Raw genomic sequence first — 23,214 nt, 5'->3', positions numbered from 1 at the left:
CAGAGTAGTGCCAGGTATGTAGGTGGCACCCCGTAAATATCTGCAGATGCGTGGATGCAAGGTGGCATAGCACTGCGCTTAAGCGTGCAGACTGGGAGTCAGGCTGCCTGAGTTCACATCCCGCCTCCACCAACTGGTTTCTGGGTGGTCTTGGGCAAGTGATTTAGTTTCTCAATCTCAAGTGATTTCGTTTTCTCATAGAGTTTATCCCCTCTATAAAATGGGGGTAAGATTCTTGTGAAGATCAAACGAATGAATACGCGTTAAGCCCTTAGAAGAGCAAGCTCTCATCTGACAGCTATTATTAACAGCAACTGAAACAGCTACTACAGAACCATTGGTCTAGGTTGGTCCCAGCCTCTCTTTGGATAAAGAAGGAATGGAGGCCGCGTTCCCAGCTCAACATCAAGTCCCCAGTACTGAGAGCCTTCTTTGCGACACTTCCTTCTCAGACTTAAGCACTGTTTTCTTCATGTCCCTCCCCACTCAGGAGCCGGTGGAGGCTCCCTGCTGGCTGTCACCACACACAGAGTGCTCTCTGCTGCTTGGGATGTTCCCATTCCTTCCTCCCTGCATCCCTAAGGAGGAGGTGGACAGCTAGGGACTGAGCCAAGCCGAAGTCACTGTGGATCGAGACCTCCCCCAGATGACAAGAGAGGATAGAAAGATTGGGCTCAGGGCCCACCAGCTGTTAGGACCCAGGGGTCACACTGGGTCTGGCCTGAGGGATGACCCCGCTCCCTGTCACCAGGAGTCAGGATGCTCCTCATTCTGCCACCAAATTAGGTGACATGATTCAGATGCTTTCTTCTCAGATTCAGGTGCAACACCTCTAAAATGAGGGGGTGGCACTGGAGGTCCCCCAGCTATGATATGGGCCAGGGGGTGGGCTGGGCAGGTCAGTTGTGTAGCTGTGGCTGACATCCCCAGAGTACTGTGGAGGTCTTATTAGAGGCTGTGGACACTCCTGGGCCTACAGACTCCCGCCCCTCCAAGGGGCCTCCATGGGGACAGGGGTGGCCTTCTGCTGAAGGATCCTGGTGCTAGATCAGCTCCCTTCTATGAAAGCCGCCCAGGAGGTGGATGGGCGGTAGAGGAACCGAGTCATATACAGGGAGAGCCCACTCCCCAGCCTTCCTGCCCACTGCAGGTCCCTCTGCAGCTTTCGTTCCCATCACACTTGTATTCTCACGTTCCCCAAACACATCCTTCAGTTCCCAGCCTCCAAGCATTTGCTCTCACTGTTCCTTCTACTTGGGGTACCCCTTCCCTCAATCTCAGATTGTTAAATTCCTACACATCTTTCCACACCCAGTTCAAACGCCACCCCCTGCATTAAGTCCCCCACCCAGACCCCCACCCTCCTAGCACTTGGTGTCTTTGCTTCCTGTCTCCACAACCCAGGGGAGTGTCTCCCATAACTGTTCCCCCAGAGCTGAGCACAGAAAAGAGGACCAGGCTGAGAAGCCTCCCTCAGAGAAGGAAACAGCCTCAAAAGTGGATCTTTTCCAAAGTGAAGGAGAAAGGGATAGAGTGAGGCAGAGGAGGAGGGCAGGTTAATAATAGTAAGTTTATTATACAATTAAAAATATTTATTGAATACTTATCTCCACTTTATAGATGAGGAGACAAGGTCCAGAGAAGCTAAGTTAACTTGCCCAGCCAGGATTCAAACCCAGGCAGCCTGGCTCCAGCACCAGGCCCCCAGTCAGGAGAGAGATGGACACGGGAGAAGGGGAAGAAGCAAGGGAGGCAGGGAGATGAATGAAATTCCACCCTGTTGCTGGTTGATTTATGACCCAGCCGTGGTGTGAGGGCATTGGGCTGGATGCCAGCGCGGAGTGCAACTAAGTGACTGATCCAGGATCCTGCCAGCTTGGAGGAGAGAGGCACCTGATCCAGGTGCTGCCAGGGGACTCTGGCACCTGGCTTGACCTGGCCTTGCTAGAGAGGCTGGAAGTGCCCAAGGGTATTCAGGAGAGAGCGCTGGGGTGCTGTCCTGGTGGGAACCAGGCTCCGGAATCACTGGAAGGCGCTTCTCTCTAGCTTTTTGATGAGGGGGTGGGGTTTCCCCTCTCAGCTCTGGTTGCCTGCCTGGGACCACTGATTGTGGTGACCTGACACAGCGCCAGCAAAGGTCCACCTGTCCAGGCATAGGACATGTAGAGTTTAAAGCCCCCTGCGCACCCTCCATCTCTGTCCCCAGTCTCCCCCCCACCCCAGCATACTCAGTTTTGGTCTGTCTTTTTCAGAGAGCCCGGCTCCACCCTGCCTCTTTGTCCCCTGTCACAGGAATGACGTCTGAACCCACCTGTCCGTTCCCCTGCCTCCCCCTACCCTCCCCCGGGAGAGGCCAGAGAAATGGCTACACTACACGCAGAGTGTCCACAAACAAGACACGCAGGCACCCCGAGGCCACGACGCACCACCCTGGGCGGCCATGGGGCCAAGCTCCCCCACTCGGTCACTTCCATTGGCAGCAGGTTGGTGAGCCACTAGGGGTCTAGGCTAACTGTTCACGGGACCCCCATCCCTGCCATTCCCAGCCTTCAGGAACCCTCAGAGACTTGCTGACCCCCAGAGAGACAGAAGTCGGACAGACAGGACAGCGAGAGACAGACTTGGCCAGGGGCCAGGCAGGGGCTCACCAGCTGGAGTGCGACGTTGCGGGTCTGGGGCCGGGGCTCCGCGGCCGGGCAGCGCTAACGGGCCTCCTGGGGCACCCTGGGGCCCTTTTATCCAGCTGCGGCCCACGGGCGCCCGCACGCCGCGCCCGCACGCCACGCCGCGCCGCGCCGCGCCGCCACGCCCCGCCCCACCCCACCCGCCCCCACCCGCCAGCCGCCGAGGAGGTCCGCAGGCCCCGCCCCCGGGCGGACCTGGACTCGGCGGGCGGGCGCCCCTCCCTGTCCGTCCCTCCGGGGGCCCGGCGCCCACCTCCCCCGGAGGCGGCCCGGGGCGGCCCGGCGCCCACTCGCAGCCCGCCGGCCCGGGAAGTCCCGGGGTCCCTAGGCTGCGGGGGTCGGGGCAGCTGTTTGCCGTGGAGGGAACTGGTGCGCTGCAGCAGGAGGGACTGTGGGAGGATCGGCGCCAGGGGGCTGCGTTTGCCCGAGTCCCGCTGTGGCCTCGTGAGTGCCTGTCCGAGGCGCAGCTTCCTCTTCTGCAAAGCCAGGTGGTATGGCCACCCCCAGAGTTCTCCTGGGGATTACATTCAGTGGCTCCCTAAGATGCGCAGCGCCTTTCACGTGGCAGCGCCTCACTGTCCCACCGGCTTGGTTACTTCGGACAACGCAGGCTCATTTCGGCGGGGGCGGGCAGGGGGCGAGGGGGCTCTGTTCAGATGAGGTCGGGATGGTGGGGTGTAGGTGTGCTGTCTTTGGGGTAACTGGCTGCCCTGGTCCCTCGAAGTTTATTGAGTACTACGGGGGCATGAGGCCCCTTGTACAGTTGGGAATACTGAGCCCCAAGAGACACGACTTGCCCCCCAACGTAATAAACCGTAATGGAGTAAGCTGAAATCCTCCACTACAACCCCTTACAGAGCTGAATGAGGCAGCCCTGGCCCTTGACAGGCTAATAGGCGGAGAGTGTAGGCGGAGAGTTTATGCGGAGGGTGGGGTGTGGGGAGATGGTGGAATAAGACAAAAGTAGGAGGGGCTGACAGAGGGGAGTCCCATCAGTTTTGGGGGGCACCCAGGCACCTGAGTCCCAGCCTGGTTCCTCCAGATTCTTTCCCCCAGTCCTGGTTCCTTCCAGTTCCTCAGTGCCCCGGTCTGTAAAATGGTCAGAGTTCCAGCCTCCCAGCTTCCTCCCTAGGCCCAGATCAGTGCAGTCTGATTCCGCTTCTTCCCCTGACCTTGCCTGACCGTCTTCCAAAGGCTCCTCCATTCAGCACATCTTTGATTTTCTCCTACTTGCTGGACAGGGAGCTAGAGTGCTAGACATTGCAGGGGGTGGATGGGAGGGGCTTCCCGGTCTGGTCCGGGAGGCAGAGGCACGTAAGCAAACATCACTATAAGGCAGAATGCGATAAGGGCTAGGGTTGCAAGGTAGACCTTTTTGATTCCTGGGTGACAGCCAGGTCACACTGACCTGGCCACTGGAGGACTAGTGTTCACCCCTGGCTGCCTGTGTCCCAGATGTACCCCCAGTGCCCTGCCCCACCCCGACTGGGCCCAAAGAGCACTCTGTGATGAATCAACAGCAAAGAATGCTTCCAGCCTTGGTCAGTGGCAGCAGTAGTGGCCCAGCCCCTCCCCCCAGGGACAGTGAGCCCGCTGTGGGCTGGGGTGCCAGGTGTGCCTCGGGCCCCCTCCGCATGCCCAGCCACCTCTCATGCTGAGCCAGGAGCAACACGGGAAGCTCGAAAAACACGGGCTTCATCTGCTGCCAATCACCCTCCCAGGCCTGGCCGCCCAGAACTAAAAATACCCTGGAGGCCAGGGCCTTGCCTGGGCTAGAGCCCAGGGAATGAACGGATGCTGCCCAGAAGTCCTTTAACCTACAAGTGTCTGGGCAGAGGCTGAGGCTGGGGAGCAGTGGAAGGAGGGACTTCCCAGGGGGTCACTGTGAGCCCCCTGCTTCAGAAGTGAGGCGCTCGGGTCCCAGGCCCAGCTCCATGATGTACTAGCGGTGGGATTTTCTCAGCTGAGTGGCCATCTTCTCATCCTTAAATACTGTTGCTCTGGGGGTCAAATGGGACAATTCAGTTCATCTCAATAAGCTTTGACTTGATGGAGACTGTCTGCTTCCTCCTTCGTGCCTGGCTGTGCTCACAGCCTCAGACCCTCTGCCGCACTCTCGATATACAGGTCTGTGTCCACCTCGACTCTGGGGCCCCCCCTTGAGCTTCTTATTTATCTCTAAATGCAGTTTCTATCACAGGGCTTAGCACCCATAGCAAGCGTTCAATAAGTGCTTATGGATTGAATAAATGGGCTGCTCTGTGCTTTGAGCCAGACCTGGTGGAGAAGCAGACAAGCTGGATGTGAGATCCCTGTCCTCAAGGAATTTGCAGAGTGGTGGGGGAGACAGACCCACAGTCAACCAAACAGATGAGGCCTCATCGTCATCATCATAACAGCTTGCAGGTGTGGAGCCGTTGTTCTATATATCATCTTATTTAATCTTAAAATCCCTGTGGACAATACTTTCATTACCCTCCTTTTATGAATGATGAACTTGGGGCACAGAGAGGTTAAGCGAGTTGGCCAAAGTCACACGGCTCCTATCGGCAGAGGGTAGCAAGTGGTAGATTGGAGCCTAAGCACGGGGCTGTGAGGTTACAGAGGAGGGAAGTCGAGGATTGAAGGCTTCATGGAAGAAGAGCCTTGAAGGATGGCTATGATTCACTAGCTGGAGAGGTGGGAAAGTGGGGTGGTCATGAATAAAGCTTTGGAAGTCATGGAGCACTTTACAGATGTCAGGAGTTTCCCATGTCCCCTCACCCCTCACCCAGTCCCCCAGAGCCCCAGGTGTAAGCATTGCTATCTGCCCACCCCTCTGAGTGAGGAGCTGAGAGATTAAACAGTAGCTAACACGAATCCCTTCCCCATGGTGTGTTCCTCACCCCTGCCCAAATCAGAGCCTGGCCTTTCCTCCCGAGTGGGAAGGCCCGAATCTCCTGCACAAAGCTGTGATCTCGGACATTGCCAGCAGCCCCCGGGGAGAACCTGGCTAGAGTACCCAGTGTCGTGCCCGCTGGGCAAAACTTCCTCCTCAGCAGCCTTTGGGACTCAGCCCCACCTCCTCTGAGACTCAGTATGGAGGAAATTGTACATCTTGGGAATTGGGGACGTGAATTCTAGTTCTGACTGACTGAGCCATGTGGCGTCAGGCAAGCCATTTTGCTGAGGCCAGTGAATGGCCTCCAGCATCCATTTGTCCTGCCTTTGCACTCCTGCCCTCTGACATCCCAGGGCCAAACTGCTCTCCTCTCTTCCCTGCATCTTGGCTGGCCCTGACTTCAGTAAATCCTGCGCAGATGGATCTTCCTAACGTGTTGTCATGCCCTAGCTCAAGAATCTTCGGTGGCTCACTGTTGCCCACAGGATATAGTGACTCCACTGTTACTCCTCCTGTTCCCTCTACTCCTTTCTCCTCCTGACTTCATTTTCCACCTTCTACCTGTTCTTCAAGCCTAACTCCAATTCTGACTCCTTCACAAATTTGTCCATGAAGTCTTGCATAAATGGTCTCAAAATATAAGGCGCTGGCCGAGTCACGGAGCTGAACCAGAGACAGTCTCTGCTCACCACCTAGTGGGAGAGATGAAGACACAGCAGTGGTGGAGAGCAGACTGTGATAACACGAAGCAGGACAGATGGAGATGGAGGGACCATTTCAACAGAGGACAGGTTTTCCCTTTGCTGAGAGCTGTTTATTAGGCTTGTGTTTAGAGTGGGGTTTGGGGAGTGGGAGCTGAGGGGACCTTAAGAAATCTTGGGGATGGGGGAGCGAGGAGGTGGATCTAGCCAGGCTGGAGAGGCTTACCAAGGAGATGGGCCCTGGGGAGACAGGAGCAAACGGTCCACTGGGTAAGGGGAGGACATGTGAGGGAAGAGATGTCATCTTCCTCCCTGTTCCTCTGAAAACTTGTGAAAAATCTGTTACTCAATAACATTTGCAGGGCTTGGGCATGAGTCAAAGGGGGCCTCATACTGTATGTCCACGTATCTAAGAATTAAAAATCAAACTCACTCACTGTCAAATAAAACATAGTCTGTCCTCCTGCCTTGACAAATACACCTTTGGAAAGCCCTGGAAAAGCCAGGCATGAATCCAGAACTTTCTACTTCTTGGAGTTCTGTGTCAAACATGTTATTACAGGGAGCATCAACCCCTGGCCCTGAGCCCCGGCGTGGCCCACCTGCCTCCCTTTCCCACCCTCTGCTCCATCCCACACGGCAGGCGTCCTTCTGCTGTGACATGAGCACACCAGGCCCTGTCCAGACCTCTGCAACAGTGGCCCTTTGGCCCCCTGAGCCTGGGCGCACAGCCTGGAGGTGCAGTCTACCCTCAGGAAGAAGGGCTGGGAGCTGGCTCGGGCCTCTTGGGCAAGAATTCCCCAAGCCTGGGTTTAGAAATTGGGTGTGGGCTCCAGTGAGTACATTCTCTTGGCCCTGTGAACGCCACGTCCTCTGGGGGGCCATGATTGGACAAGGGCCACAGTGATGCCCCCTGATGCAGAGAGTCCTTGCCCAGTCTAAGGACAGTCTTGGGGGTGGGGGGCGGGTGTAAAGGGGCCATGAGGAGGTGGGGATGTGGCTTCGAGGTGGGCTCTGGGGCTGCGGGTGGGGTATCAAGTCACTCAAGTTCTGCTTAGAAAGCCTCTGGCCAGGCTTCCCTGGTGGCGCAGTGGTTGAGAGTCCGCCTGCAGATTCAGGGGACACGGGTTCGAGACCTGGTCCGGGAAGATCCCACATGCTGCGGAGCGACTGGGCCCGTGAGCCACAACTACTGAGCCTGCGTGTCAGGAGCCTGTGCTCCGCAATGGGAGAGGCCACGATAGTGAGAGGCCCACGCACTGCGATAAAGAGTGGCCCCCGCTCGCCGCAACTAGAGAAAGCCGCACAGAAACAAAGACCCAACGCAGCCAAAAATAAACAAACAAACAAACAAATAAAAAGAAAGCCTCGGCCCATCCAGCCCCAGAGCCAGGTGTGGGCCCCGCCCTACCTCAGCAGGTATGGGGCCATGGAAGCTTTCCCAGGAGGCCTGGGGGTGGGTTTGGTTAGACCTGGGCCGTAGGAACCTTAATCTTTTGGGTACTATCTTGAGCTGGTACAACTCTTCACGGATTCATATCTTTTGGTGGGAGCGGGTAGGGCCTGGGAAAGGCGGGGAGCTGGGGCAAGGACAAAGAGGATATTAGTAACCAGTAAGCTGCTAAAAGGCAGAGAGCCCGACTGAGTCTTCCCTGTTTCCACCTCCACCTCTTCTCCAGCACAAAGGCCCTGAGTTCCCACAGGTGTTTGGCTGTTCATTTGATTTGATACCAATAGTTTTCCCTCATCTTTGGCCCGTAGCCTTGTTTCTGCCACCACCCTCCCCAGGAAGATCCGTGCTCTCAGCTCGTTACCTTGTGTCTCAGGTTCAAGTCCTAGGCTGAGGAAGGTCCTCCTCGTCGTCCTCCTGCTCCTCCCCGCCCATTGTCTTTCCCTCCCTCTCCCTCTAGACCCCTCCCCACGCCCTGCTCCTCCCTTTCCTTTTCTCTCCCTGCCCTTTCCCTTTCAGCCACACACCCCTCTCTAAACTCTCCCCCATGGAATTCCCTGGCAGTCCAGTGGTTAGGACTCTACGCTCTCATTGCCAAGGGCCCGGGAATGGTCTTCTCCAGGCCCCTTAAAATATGCCCCCCTCCCGTTCTCCTTCTTCCGCCCAGTTCCACCTGCAAACCCCAGGTTTCCCTGTCTCAGCAGCTAAACATGGCCACAGTGCCTGCACGTGGTTCTACTCAGGTAAATGAAAGTCATAAGTTCTGGGGGAAATGAGATGCAATGAAGACTCAGTGCCGCAGTCCCGAAGCCCCCGAGGCCCCTTCAGAATCTCACGCAAGTCTGCTATGCTGACCTTCTCACCCGCCAGTAATTGAACCCCTTTTTCCTCAAATGACACCAGACAAGTTAAATTAAAAACCATTTCTTATTCCATGCTGTTTTCCTGGATCTCTTAAAATGACTAATACAGTGACCTCATTGCTTCTCCAGGTTTCCTGTGGCAGATGAGGTCAGCTGGCCTTAGTGGGCTAGACCGGGAACCTCGCAGTTTGCACAACACTCCCTTACCCAGGGCCTAGCCTCTTCTTGGCCCCTTTGGGAAGATCGTTGACTACTTGGGGGCTGAGCCAAACTGAACATGAAAGTATTAGGAGCCACTCATAGCCCCAGATCAACCATTTGTGAATTATCTCTGGAAGTAATTGAGGCCGTCAGTGAGAAATATGAATGAGTTCTGGAACAGAGCTATTGATCAGAGAGAGGTACACGCAACCTAAACACGGTTTTGTATTCTCTTGCATTTGACTGTATTGATCTAGAGCTTTGCACTCGTTTTTAAGGTTCTTTGTGCAGAACTGGTTTTATCTCCCCAGCTAGAATGTAAGATCAAGGCTGGGACTGACAGACTACGACAAAGGGTTAATTTTCCACACAACCAGCCGACGTCCAGCTTCCAGGAGCCAGGAGGGGGCAGCAAGGAGCTGTCCGGTGGGGAATTTCCCTGACCAGGCCTGCCCCAGGGCAGAGGGTGGGACCTGCCGCGATAGAGGTCAGGGGAAATCCCTGGATGAAGCGGGGAGCTGAGCCAAGACCGGGCAGAGAGCCAGAGGTGACACAGGGAGCCACTGGCATCAGGGCAGTCAAAGGCCAAACCAGCGAGTCTGGGGGCCTAGGGGTGAGAGACAAGCCGCAACAGAAGGCAGGGCTAATCTGATGGGCCTGTTCAGACAACGCCAGACAGGGCAGGAAGCAGGCTGGCAACCTCAGCTCCAGTCCAGCAGTGCCCCAAGGGTGGTCCCAGACCAGCAACCTCGCGTAACCTGGGTGCCTGTTAGAAATGCCACTTATCAGGCCCCACCCCAGACCCACTCCGTGAGGAGCTCCCTGGATGCGGCCCAACATCTGTGTTTTAACAAGTCCTTCAGATAATTCTAATGCCTGCTAACATTTGAGAACCACCTCTAGACCACACCCTCAGAAAATGTTTGCCTGACGGGGTCTGGAGCCCTGTGGATGCCATTTTCCTAGGAGTCTCAGACCTGTCTGGTGGGTCAGCCCTCTCAGCGGCCCTTCTGCATTATGAAGGACCCCCTCCTTGTACGATGAGCTGATTTTTGAGGATCACAGTCTTCTATATCGCAGTTACTCCCAAAGGGATTTCAATCCCTTCATGGTGGGGTGGGAGGGCCATATCGTCTGCTCTATGTAGAGTTCTGCCAGAACCTCCGTGTTCCTGAGGAGCCCATCGTTGGCGTGGTGGTGGTGGATTCCTTGTTATTGTCCTCAGGAGGCCCTGTGTGTGCTGGGCCAGGAGTGGGAGGTCAGGCCAGCCTCTAGATTCTGGCAGAATCTTCCTCCATGACAGGAAGTTCAACATCTCTCTAACCCCACAAAGATGTACGCCGTGGTGAACATAGACTGAATGTCTGGGGTTGGCCAACAGGTGTCATTGACGCCCATCAGCTCTGGGCAGGCAGAGAGACCTGGAGCCCTGTCCAAATGCCTCTCCTTCCCCTAGTAGGTCTTGGCTTTCATAATGCACAGTGAATCCTGAGTTGCAGGAACAATTCTTAGTCCTGGACCATTCTGGATACACCAGTGGCCAAAGAGAAGTTAAACAGTTACAAGGTTGTTGATTTGTTCACAGAGGAAACTACCCAGAAAATACAACAAAAGCTTCATTTCCTAGTCATTAGCTGAAAACCACTCTTAGGACAGCTTGACCCCTAAAGTGTTGACTGAACTATCCAGAAAAAATGTAGATAAATGATGTCTCCTTTTAGCATTGAGTGCTAGTAAACAAGGTGGGAGAGAAGGAATTCCACCAAGATATCAGCAGAAACTTAACTTCTTAGGGGAAATAATTTCCTCTCCTCATTACCAATTAATGAGCATATGATTCTGCCCACCAGCCCTCTTTGAATTATTGTCACTGTGGTGAGGTGGTGTGACGGGAACTTGGTGTTAACGCCTTATGCTTTGGGCAAGGATCTGTAAACCGGAGCTAATCGGTGAATGTTTCATTCAGATGGGAGCGTTATCCTGTACGAAATATTAGGCATGGATCTGTCATATTTGCACAGAGAACACATTGCTAGGTACAGGCAAGGGGCAGACACAAAGGCATAAAGACCCAGTTCCTGCCCTCAATATAAGTCATGAATTATATTTATATCCTTATGTGAGTTATGTGAATTACATCAGCCAGTGCAGTCTGTTTGTGTGGATCAGGTGGTTTATTTACTTATTTGTTCAGTGACATTTGCTGAGCACCTATTATTTATGTAGCCACTTTGGGAAATCTAGAAAAGTAAACTTAACCCAATTTCCCAGGCTCCAGGGTACTACTGGGGTCACAGTAACAGTAAAGGCCATATTTTCCAGGTTCTTCTCTCTATTATTCCAGTAACGCATTCAGCACCCCCCCCACCACCAACCAATCTCACTCAGTTTACATCTAGGAGTTTTCAAGGTGTGGTCAACATGCGCTCATAAAGCAAGCTGTAAGCTACAGTTAGGTTGTAGCATCTTCCATAATCTTCCACCCAGCTTTACACCCCCCAACCCTGCCCGCCACCACCACTGATGTCCATTACCTAAGAAGCTTCTAGAGAAACTTTTCACGTATTTATAGCTAGTGCTCATGGGCCAAAAATGCTAGCTCCAAGCCAGAGGGGCTACTTGTCGATGCTTCTAAAGCTGCCGCCTCTCAAGGCACAGAATGCTGCTGCCTGCCCTTAGAGTGAGGAAACGCCTCCCCCGGACGGGGCTGTGCTCTGTTCCCTGTACTCTATCCTGTTTCCCTGGCCTCTGGCCTATTTTTTTCACCAATATCACACTGTGTTGTCATTACTTTAGAGTAAGTCTTACAACAGATAGTGACTCTTCCAACTTTGTTCTTTTTCAAAATTGTTTTAGTTATTCTAATTCCTTAGCCTCTCAGTATACATTTTAGCATCAGCTTGTCAATTTCTACCAAAAAAAGCCTGCCAGAATTTTGACTGGGATTGTGCTGAGTTTATCAGTCGGTAAGGAGAAGTGGTATTTTAAGAAAATTGGGCCTTCTAATCCATGAACATGGTATAGGTCTCCATTTATTTTTCTCCTTTTATTTATTTAATCAGTAATTTATAGTTTTTGGCATAAGGATCCCACATATAACATACATTTGTTAGATTTACGCCTAAGTATTCCACATTTTGGTACTACTGTAAATGGCACTTAAATTTTTTAAAATTTCCACTTGATCCTTGCTGGCATATAAAAATACAATCAATTTTTACATATTGACCTTGTATCCTGTGAAATTGGCCCCGAATAAGATATGTCCAAGTCCTAACTCCCTGAATCTATGAAAGTGATCTTATTTGGAAAAAGAACCTTTGCAGATGCAATTAAGTTAAAAACCTAGAGATGAGATCATCCTGGATTTAGGGTAGGCCCTGAATCCAATGACTGGTGCCTTTATAAGAGACAGGAAAGGGAGATTTGAGACACACAGACAGGGAAGAAGGCCATGTGAAAATGAAGTCAAAGGATTGGAGTTAGGCTGCCACACGTCAAGGAACCAGAGCTGCCAGAAGCTGGAAGAGCCGAGGAAGGATTCCTGAGAATCCTTGAGAGGGAGTGTAGCCCTGCCGACACCTTGATTTCAGACCTCTGGCCTCTGACTGTGAGAGAATAAATTTCTGTTGTTATAACCACCTAGTTTGTAGTAATTTGTTGCGGCAGCCACAGGAAGCTAGCACACCAGCCACGGACTGAAACTTTTGCTCTGAGAGGACCAAGTACCCCAAAGATGTAGCAGCTGCCCCATTCATTGCTGTGTCACCTCTGGTTGCTGGGATGTGGCCACTCTGTAGTCTGCTGGCCTCATGGACCTCACCCCTGATGTGACTCAGCTGGCCATATCTGTGGTCTTTGTACCCACTCAATATGACCCTGACCTGCAAAAATGTTCCTATTAAAGGGTTTCATCTTCAAGGAATTCATGGAAAAGACTCTGACAAGTACAGGTTTCTGGTAACTGACTATACTGCTGAACTGAATGAATAAGCATTTTCCGAACTCTAATGGAAAACTGATGAATTCATAAAAGTGCTAACAAAAGATCCAGATAAAAAAAATTAATTACATGGGACTGAGTCAACTGATAAGGATGATTATAATTTTTGTGACTTTCTGTTTGAATAAAAAAAAAAAAATCCCACAAGGACTCAGAGGCAGTATGGCCCTGACCTGCATGGTGACCCCACTTTCGGTAACCCTGAAGTGGCTTAGTTGCCCAGGCCCTGCTCTGACAGAGACATGGGATACAGCCTCTTATCTGTCATCCTTCTGACCTTTCAGGCGATAGACACCAACTTCTGCTAACTTAAACAAGAAAGGGACTTATTGGAAAGAAACAGAAAAGCTAAATAATGCAGGCTGGTAAAAGGCAGGCTAACAGCTTCAGGGAACCTGGTTATTAGCAGGAACTAAAGGACAGTTGACTCCGGTTGCTGCCCGTGGAATGGCCTCAGGTCATCTCACTCAAGTTTAAACTCAACCCGAGAAGGTCTGGGGCTGATGCTGTTCTGTGCCAGAGCTTGCTCAGGGACAAGGGGGTGGGGTGGGAAGGGAGCACTTTGACAGTGTTACCAAGGCATCATGGAATGGAGGGGGCGGGTAGTTCCTCAAAGGGAAACTGGTGTGCTGATACCACGAAGGGGAAAGGGCGCTAGGCAGGCAGAAACCCCAGCTGCCAGGCAAGGGGCAAGAGCCAGCTCCCTGTTCCTCTTCCCCCGCTGATTCCTCTCCTCCAATCTCTACTCCTTCCGGCTCAGTTCCTCAGAAGGAGTAAGGAGAAGCCACAGACTGTTTTTTATAACTTCAGAGGATGCCTCGAGTCAGCGATGAGCGATAATTAGACTGTGATCGGTCAATTTCAGCATTTCACTTAATCAGTGACAACCACCTATGCTGTCTCCAGGTATTGATTATAGAGTCCTGCCTTCTGGAAATCTTAGAGCGTCCTCCTGGGGTGCTACCACAGACACTGGGGGTCTCACAGGTGTGTGAACACCCTGTGCTGAAACCACCATTTCCATGTGGTTGCTTGAGATACTTTTTCATCTTAATTGTTTCTGACGACAGGACAAAATAGCAGCTCCTCTTGCTAATCTGAATCTAAGTGGGAAGGAGCGGCCCAGTTAATGGTGCATACAGATGTGCCCAGGTGGGAAGGATGGGGTTGGCTGTTCCAGATGTCCTCGCAGAGAAGAGACAGGACACAGCCTAGAGATTGGCTGTGAACCCTTGTGAGGATGACAATTGAGAAGAGGCGACCCTGGACAGACACCAAGTCACCCCATGCACCCATAATCATCATGGCAGCAACAGGGGCTCAGGCCTGTCCAGGAGCCCCACTGAGCAGAGGCCTGGAGACGCCACAGGTACAGGCAGTATAGAAAGGGGTGGAAGGGCTAGGTCAAAGCAAGGAGGCAAGTTGCAGCGTTTCAACCTGGCTGCATGTTAAAAAAGACCCATGCCTCAGTCTAGCCCAGACTCACTGTATCCGAATCTCTGCAGTGGTGGGGGTAGGGGGGCGTTTCAGGGCATCTGTATTTTCTAACTTCCCAGGTGACGTTTTATTGAGTGTCGAAGGTTAAGAATCCCTGAGTTAGCATGGTCCTCAACCTGAGATCTTTGGTGGGCCTTGCGGGAATCTCTGATGTTCCCCCCGATGCAAAATTATCTGTATATAAGCTTTTCTAGGGAGAGGAACTTATTGCTTTCATCAGATTCTCACAGTCTTGTGACCTTGCAAAGGACACGAAGCACCGAAATAAAGGGGATAGAGGGCCTGAGCCAGGGAAGAGGAGGGGGGATTCGAGCCATGGTGATTCTGATGCCAGGAGTCCCTTGAAGCCCTTCTATCACGACCCCACAAAACGGCCCTTCCTCCCTTAGCTCAGCAGCCAGGTAGCCTGGCCACCAGCCCTGCTGGGTAACTTCTCTATCAGCTGCTTGAAACCATCTGCAAAAAGACAGGATTTGGAAGCAGATGTGAAGTAACTAGGGATCTGCCTCAGGCTCCTCTGACCCAAAATTAGGGCAGCAGGAACCAGTTCCAAACCTTGAAAGGCAGTGGTTCTCAAAGTGTGGTCCTCAGATCAACAGCTTCAACATCACCTGAGCGCTTAGTAGAAGTGCCAATTACCAGGCCCGACCCTAGGCCTCCTGAATCAGAAACTCTGGCGAGGCCCAGCGATCTGTGTCCTAACAAATCCCCTGGATGAACCTCAGGCACGCTACAGTGGAGAACTACCGCCATGCGGAGTGAGCACCTCGTCGTTTGTTGATGGATTTGTTCTGGGTGAGCTGAGTGCCCTGGTAAGGCTGATCTAGTAGGTTGAGAGCCTCCTTACTCCCACTGAGACAGGCTCAGCGGAGGCTGAGAATAAAAATACTTCAGAGGCCTGTGCTGGGTGAGAAGAGGGTTGGGCGGCCATGCTCATTTGCTGCATCGGAGACCACGGAGGCTGGGGAGTGCAGCAGGTTCTATATCCTGTTTCAGGCACACGGAGACCTCCGTATAGATAGTCCCAGCAGCCAGCTAAGGAGTGTCGTCTTTACTTTGGGAGGTGCGGGGCCGGAGATGTACTTACTTGTCAGCAAGTAGGTTTAGGTCCTGCGGCAGAAGTGAGAAGGGGTGAAGGAGCTGAGTGCAGAATCCGAGTCCTTCAGAACCCGCTCGCCGGGCCCAGAGCATCTGCGCTGTGCTGAATGAGCCCTGATGTCTGCAGCACAGGGGCAATCCTGCCCTTGAGGGGCTGTGTCCAGCTGGGAAGAGGAGACCTGTCCGCAGGGAGCAGCCCTGTTTGGAGGGAAGAACTTCAGTGGAGGCGGGGACATGAGGGTCTGGGGAGTGTCTGGGAAGGATGGAGGGGAGTCTTGCACTACTAGCGATCCCAGAGGGGTTCCCATACGTATACAAGCTGGGCGGGCGGGCATCTCCACAGCCTCCCACACAGGCCTGAGAACACAGAGACTCCCGGCCTGTCTGGAGCATCAGATCAGGGAGGCAAGGCTAGAAAGGAGGGTCCAGTGCTGGGTTGAGGGAGCACGACAGCCCGGGTGTGGATTCGGGCCCCTGCTGCAGGCTTAGTGGGGATGCAACGATCAAGTGGTGGGTCAGGGAGAGCAGTTTGGCAGCACAGGCTGGAGACCCCTGAGTGGAGAAATAGCTGGGAGGTTACCCAGGTGTGAAGTGATGAGGCCCTTCAGTTAAGGCGGGGGCAAGTTAGCGAGAGAAGCTAACATCTGAGCTAATGGCCTGGTGGTTATTTGAAGGGTTTTCACTGACGTGTGGAGCATCAACAGCTCGGGTCGTTGCTCCCTTCTTCTGCCCCCGGCCCAGGGCCCAGGCCTGGGAAGTGAGACATTGTGAATGAACCCAAGGACCTGTGCAGAGAACTACCTTTCCTGGTAGTTTACCAGGAAAGGAAGGAGGGAAGATGAAATAACCCATGGCACAGCCCTGGTGTGGAATATGATGCAAGACAAAAAGAATGAGGCCGATCTCCAGGCACTGATGCAGAGTGGTTTCCCTGCACTTTGTAGAGTGAAATAAAGCAAGTTCCATACCAATGTCTGTGGAACGATGCCATTGGCGTACACGGTAAGAACCTCTTGTCATATGTGAGTGTGCAGATACATTTTTTAAAAGTGGTCCAGAAAGATGCACAGCCAATGACTGATGGGGTTACCTCCAGGGAAGGGAGGGTAGCTACAGCACGGTGTGAGGAGGGCCCTGACGTCCTGTTGTTTTTGTAGAGCTGGGGGACAGTGGTGGCCTGCAATGCATGGCCGGGAGGGGGTGAGATGAGAATGACCCCCGTTTCAGGGACTTTTTTTTTTTTTTTTTTTTTGCGGTACGCGGGCCTCTCACTGTTGTGGCCTCTCCCTTTGCGGAGCACAGGCTCCGGACGCGCAGGCTCAGCGGCCATGGCTCACGGGTCTAGCCGCTCCGCGGCACGTGGGATCTTCCCGGACCGGTGCACAAACCCGCGTCCCCTACATCAGCAGGGGGACTCTCAACCACTGCGCCACCAGGGAAGCCCCTCAGGGATTCTTAAACCCCACTGTGCACCAGAGTTACCAAGGGTCTGGTTTAATGCAGGTTCCATGGCCCCATCACAGCCATACTGAGTAGGATGTTAGGGTGAGGCCTAGGCATCTGCATTTTACCCATCTTCCCATGATTCTCGTGCCAATGGTCCTTCGCAACACTCCCAGGGCAACTCTGTAAAACTGCCCTCCCTCCCGTAGCTCGGGCGCTTGGCCCCCAGCCTCGCTGGGGAACTGGGTGGAGTTCAGAGGTGGAGAGGCCAGGGGAGCATTGTGTGAGGCAGCCTTTCCTTTGGCATGTACCCTCCAGTGGGATAAACACCATTCCTAACAACCAAAGTCACTCAGCTCCGAGCCGATTGCATTGAGCTGGATGCTGCTGCCTCCTCTGGGGCCTTCATATATATTGAGGGACAAAGGTAACCACTCAAACTTCCCTGGGCAGTTTTTAAAAGAGATCTGAGCTACCGAAATCATCCTTCCCAAATTCATTTGGAATTCAAAGCAAGTGGGGAAAAATGGCATTAACTAAATATTTAATTGACCCATTAAGGCCGGAATATTGGTTTTGTTCAATAATATTAGTTTAAATAATATTAGTTCAAAAATATTAGTTCAAATTTATGACATGGTTGTATTTTTTATAGCTACACATATATTGCATATAGGCCATTGGTTCCTCTCATGTAATAAAGTGTTGGGTATATTTATGCCCATTTTGTAGGACTTGGAGCATAACTGAAGTACTGCAGGTGATCATGGAGACATACAGTGTTTGCTTTTATCATGCTGGTGGTGGTATAAATTTGCTGCTAAGTCACCACTGATCAGACCAGTAACCACCAATTACAACCCTGGGCCTCTGAGAAAATGTGGGCTGCTTTACTACAATCCATTTTATTATGCAGTTTTCAGGTACCTGTTGAGACAAAATGGAGTCTGTTTGTGTATTTACAAGGTTGGGGGCGGTTGAATGTCCCCTCACCTCATGTGGCCAAAACAAAGTCCAGAAGCAAACTTCTGTGACTTAAAACATGAGTTTGAAGGGTCACTGAGGAACGGAGTGGGTTATGAGGGATAGATGCATGTGCGGATGGGGGATGGAGGAGATAGGAACACGCAGCTCCCCTCTTGCTCTTTCGTTCAGCCTCCAGAAGCCCTTGCCCTGGGCCCCTGACCTCTCAGCAGTGACTATTTCCACCTGGGAGGAGGAGGAGGAGGAGGGGGACGGGGAGGACGAGGAGCTGAGGAATTCCTGGTCTTCTACAGTCAACAAAACTGATGCTGAGTCAGTTTGGGTTCAGTGGTTAAAACAGGGCCAGAACTAGCCCTTCTTCCGGAGCAGCTCTTGTTTCCAGTAAATCAGTTTTGCATAACTTTAAATTTCTAGAATGGCTGAAGTAGGACCCAGTCTGTTTTAATTAACACAAGAGCTGGGAGAGAGTTTAGAGATCTGAGGTCCAACATCCATCTTTGAAGTCTAAAAAACAACAGTAACCAAAACCAGGCAACAAACAAAACTGACCTTGCCTCATTTGACCCTCAGAACAGCCCTACAATGGAGGCACAGTTATTACCCCACTTACAACCAAGGAAATTGAAGCCAGTGAAGGTGAGTGATTTATCCATGGTCACCCAGCCAGAGAGTGGCTCAGCATATGGAATGAGGTCGCCCTGGTGCCAAGCCCAAGCTCTCAGCCCTCTGTTGTTGAGTTGGGGAGGGGGCGGAGGCTTAGATTCTTGAGATCCAGACCTAGGGAGACAGGCAAGGGCAGAGGCATGGCACGGTCCAGAGAGAAAGTCCAGAAACAACCATCGGTATACTCGCCACTTGTGCCAGGATGGGTCTCCATCCTCTGCACCACATCCGTCCCCCTTAGGGTTCCCTGTCCTCTAAGTCTGAGAACAGTTCCCACAGCACCAGAGACTTCTGAGCTGTGCAGCACAGTTTTTGTGTAGCTACAAAGTAACTTTTGCTCAATATTCCAGGAGGTGTTCTTTGCCTCAGCATGGTTTGGAGATCGGCTACTTGCGGGGCCTAAGCCTTTATTTAGACCATCTTCAGATGCTCAGCACAAAGCCTGGCCACTTCAAAATCGAAACACCCTTATCAAACCTACAAGAATCAATCCAGGAAACTGAGGTTCAGAGAAGCCAAGAAGCCTGGCAACAGGCACACAGCCGAGTCCAGGCTGAGACCCAGTGCTCCTGTGACCAAGCCCAGTCTCTCCCCATGATGCTCACGTCCACCTGCACCCGCCTGAAGCCTCAACTTGAGGTGTTTTCAGCCTTAAGCACACCTGGGATTTAGTGGAAAGTCTCAGACGGTTCACAAGCACCCCGGCCCACCACGTTACTCCTTCTTAGACTTCCTTGCCATTTCTGTTTACTGGGTTCCCCTCTCCCTACCTTGACCTTGGCAGGAGGTCACTGGTTGCCAGGGGACATGGCAGGGAGAGAACGATTACAAAGGGCAGCACCAGTTCTGGGGGAACTGGAACTGTCCCGTATCCTGATAGTGGTGAGGGTACGTGAATCTATACATGTGCTAAAACCCACAGAACTCTACACCCAAAACAAAACAAAATGAAAATGAAAAAGAAGATCCACCGCCGCTGGAACACATCCAGCTCTGACAGCAGCAGGACGGGGGATTTCACGTGGAGGAGGGTCGTTCTGGGGGCATCCTCATGGAAGCTGCCTTTCTGCTCTCCAGACCAGCAGGACGGAGCCCCGCTTCCGGGCTCTGACTCTGCTTTGGGCTCTGACCTATTGGGTGGCACTCCCCTCAGCTCTCAGAGGAGTGTCCACCTCCTTCCCCCTCATGGAGTTGGGGTGGTGTGAGGGCAGCAGGCCCCAAGGCTTTCTCCGGACTGGCCGAGAAGCTCCAAGGCCCTTCTTCCTCTGGGTGGCTCTGGGGACTGACGTGGGACGGACGTACTGTTGTCCCTCTGAGCCCTGCTGGGGTCCTGGAGAAAGGAAGTCAACCCTCCACCCTACTAATGGGAGAAGCCTTCCAGAATCAAGTCAGCCTGGATTTGGCCAACCGAGCCAGGAGCCTGGAGCACGTGGGCACAGATGACCCAAGGATGCAGGACAGGGCCCCCAGGGTGGTGACACCTACGTCGGTAGTGGCCTCTGGCCCTGTCTGAGCTGGAGCCCTTGGGGTGACCCACATACCACAGGGCCGTACCGGAAGCACGAGGAGAAAAGGCCGAGGTGGTGCTTTTAACCAGCTGTGGTTCCAAGACGGGGGCTCCGTGGGTGGCAGCTCGTGTCACGAATGACAGGCAAGGCCTTGGCACAGGGTGAGGCAACCCCAGGTGGGCCTGGGCCGCCAGGCTGTCAGCGGCCAGTACTTTTCCTCGCTGACTCATCAGTCTCAAAAACAACCCCACCCGCTGGCGGTAAATGAGGCCCTGCATTTTTCACCCTTGGGTTACAATTCTGTGGGAGAAATATCAGCCTGGGAGGAAATTTTGGCTAAGTTCAAAGGGAAAGCCTTGGGGGATAGAAAGTCCTTTGAAACCTCACTTGGATGGTGACTGCCTGACCCAGATTTTCCCTTTTCAAAAGTACGCTCCGAGCTCCAAGCCCCGGGTGTCATGTAGACAGAGTCTTGGGGAAAACACAGCAGCCAGGCACAGCTGCAGCCTTGCTCAGAGAAACTTCAAGCCTGAGGGTCCGGCCAGACTCCAAAGGGCAGGCTGGCTGCCGACACTTCCTGAGGGGGCCTCTGGGGCCGCCTGCAGAGGGTGAGGCTTCAGCCCACCACCCTGTCCGCGGCTGGCTCCTCTCCTGGGGCTGACTTCTGTCTGGACACGAGGCCCCTCTCCTTTTGTCCCATTTTCCGGTCTCTTAATTCCCGCAGACCTGGAGGTGGTCCCAGGAAACGCTGCTGCCAGAGCAGGAAGGGGGCACAGCAGGGAGGAGAGGATGACCGAGCGAGTTACTACCGTGGGCATCCGGGCTTGAATTCTGCTGGGAAACAGCACAGACCGGCCACTCAGAGTTAGCCCTCCCTCCCCGCCCCCGGGAGCAAGGGAACTGGGGTATTTCTGCTCCATCAGGCATTGGTTAGGGCAACGGCGTCGTTCCACGGCAGAGCAGGCTGCGGTGGTGGCAGCCGTGGGCACTGGGCTGCCAGCTCGGAGGCAGTAGAGGCTGAGGGACAGTGGCCTGGCACAGTGTGGCCGCTCCGCTGGGCTGCATTTCTGCGCCCGGCCCATGCAGGCAGCTGCTTCCCCGGCTCCACACTCCTACCGTGCTGCAGCCGTGAAAACGGGCCGACGCCCCCGACACGCTGCTGGCATCCCTGCGACAAGAAAGAGAGCTCCCGTCCTCCCTCCTTCCAGTGGGCCGAGTGGCGTAGGCCCAGCGAGGACAGCAGCTGGTGGAGGCAGAGGCAGTGCCCCTACCCCCGAGGGGATGCTGTTCAGGGGCAGATTTTCCTGGGGCGGGGCTTGCCCCTCTCTCCCCGCGTCCGCATCAAGGAGTCAGTTCCTCGCCGCAGCTTGCTCCTCTTCCTCCACAGGAAGGAAGGAGAGGTGCTGGAAGTGAAGGCGATGATGACCCTGCATGCTGGCCTCGCCTTGGTTTCCTGTCTCCAGAATGGGGTTGTTTGGCCCAGAATTCCAGGGGCGCCGGCTGGCAGCCCATGGCCATGCCAAGCTTGAGCCTCACCCCAAACCCAGCCACTGGGGGGCCCTTGCCGTTCCACGGGCCCCCGGCAGACTGTAGCTTCGTGGTCACACCGCACCCCGGGCCTTCTTAACTCTCCCCGCCTGCCGCAGACCCCACGGCTGCCGAATGTAGGCTCTCAGCCCAGCCCTACTCTTGTAGATGGGGATTTGGGGCGCCCAGGCTGGGACCCTGCACACCAGCGGGTGCCTGGTAGGTTCTGCCCATGGGGAGGCCGGGGGAAACAAGAGGCAGGAGGAGGAGGGTGCTGGGACTCGCTCCTCCCGGACCAGATCTGCTTCTCGTTCTGGTCACCCTCACCCTAACGGCGGTTCACATCCTGGCAGCAGAAGTCAGTTCCAGTCTCCAGCTTTTCTGGCTCACTTCTAGCATTAGCCTCCTTGTGCCCACTCAGATATGCCAGGCCAGCTGGGCAGCGCCCCTCCTCAGAAGCCAGCGCAGCTCCTCCCCCTGAACCCCTCTTTTTAGCTTCAGCATCCCCACACCCCCAAACCTTCCTTGTTCCTGCCCTGGGGTGGCAGCTGCTCTTGCACTTATTCACTCTGTTTTCTCAGTGTGTCTCCCCTCCTTTTTGTCTCCTCCTTTTCAGTCATCCAATACCTGTTTAAGCAATTCTCTAGATCAAATTCTCTCTGTTAAAATAACTGCTGTGGTTTCTATTTTCCCGACCAGACACTGACTGATACAGACCCCACGGCTGCCAACAGACTACGCGAGGAAGTTGTAATTCACTGTCATTTTTCATCCATCAAAGGCCTAGGTGTCTGCCAGCTTACCTAGTTACCACGCTGCAATGAGGCCGTTCCAGCCCAAAGCGAAAAAACCCGATGCCTTGGTCAGCCTGTGTGACCTGATCGTGAGCAGAGTACGTGTTCCCTTCTGTCTTTAGAAGTAGTTAGGCTTTTTCGCAGGGTCCGTTGAGATCCTTGGGGTGGGGGGTTGAGTGGTGAGGGAGGAAGACCATGATGGGAACATCGATCTGGACTCAGGTCTCCTAATTCTTGCAGACCTCTCTGCTCCCCAGATGGCTGTGACACCCCTCCAGGCTTGAGACTCCCGTGGCTCCCTCCCAGGTTGCCACCGTCTGTCCTCCCACTCAGTCATTACAGGTGGTCCCCTCGGTGTGGTGGAAGGGTCCTCACGGGGCCCAGACTGGGACTGGGAGATTCCAGCACACACGGCAGCCAGGGATGAGTTTTTCCCAGCTCGGCGGCAACAGCATCCACAGTCTTGGAGCTGGAAGAGAACATAGGGATCAACCGCTCCCACCCTGCCGTTCTACTGATGGGGAAACCATGACCCAGAGAGGTTAGGCAGCTTGCCCAAGGTCACACAGCTTGTTAGAGACAAGCCCATGGCTAAGGCCAAATTCTCTGTCTATGTGGGGGAGTTCCAAGGTCTTTCCATGAGCTACACTGAAATTACTTAGCCTGCAAGTCTTTGCAGGTCAGCTGAGGTTACCTTGTTTCTGTGCAGTATCCTTTTCTCCTAGACTTCCTGAGAATTAGCATTTTCTATCTAGTTCTCTCCTTCCCCTGATTCAGCCCTGAGTTTCCTCTGAGCTTCCCTGTCCCTCTAGCTTCTTCTTATTCTTTGCTTCTGGTCCAGCTCTCCTGATTCTCTGATGGTCCTAACTGCCCTCTCCCACCCAGGCCCAGGCCTCTCTGTCCCTCTTAGGGGGGCT

General features: G+C 53.6%; 1 protein-coding gene across 2 annotated transcripts in view; it reads right to left on the bottom strand.

Moving 5' to 3' along the window:
• Nucleotides 1-2,813, bottom strand: part of LOXL4 (lysyl oxidase like 4) — a 20,349-nt gene extending 17,536 nt beyond the window's left edge. The window contains exon 1 of one of the 2 annotated variants that reach the window (XM_067024898.1): nt 2,649-2,813. The gene's annotated coding sequence lies outside the window, so the exon portion shown is untranslated. The remainder of the gene's footprint in view (nt 1-2,648) is intronic. The other variant, XM_067024899.1, reaches the window with a different exon arrangement.
• Between the last annotated feature and the right edge of the window lie 20,401 nt (nt 2,814-23,214).

The sequence above is a fragment of the Kogia breviceps genome, chromosome 2 (assembly GCF_026419965.1).
Source record: "Kogia breviceps isolate mKogBre1 chromosome 2, mKogBre1 haplotype 1, whole genome shotgun sequence".
NCBI lineage: Eukaryota > Metazoa > Chordata > Mammalia > Artiodactyla > Physeteridae > Kogia > Kogia breviceps.
Note: the sequence above shows the minus strand (reverse complement) of the source record. Positions and strands in the feature narration are given on the sequence as shown.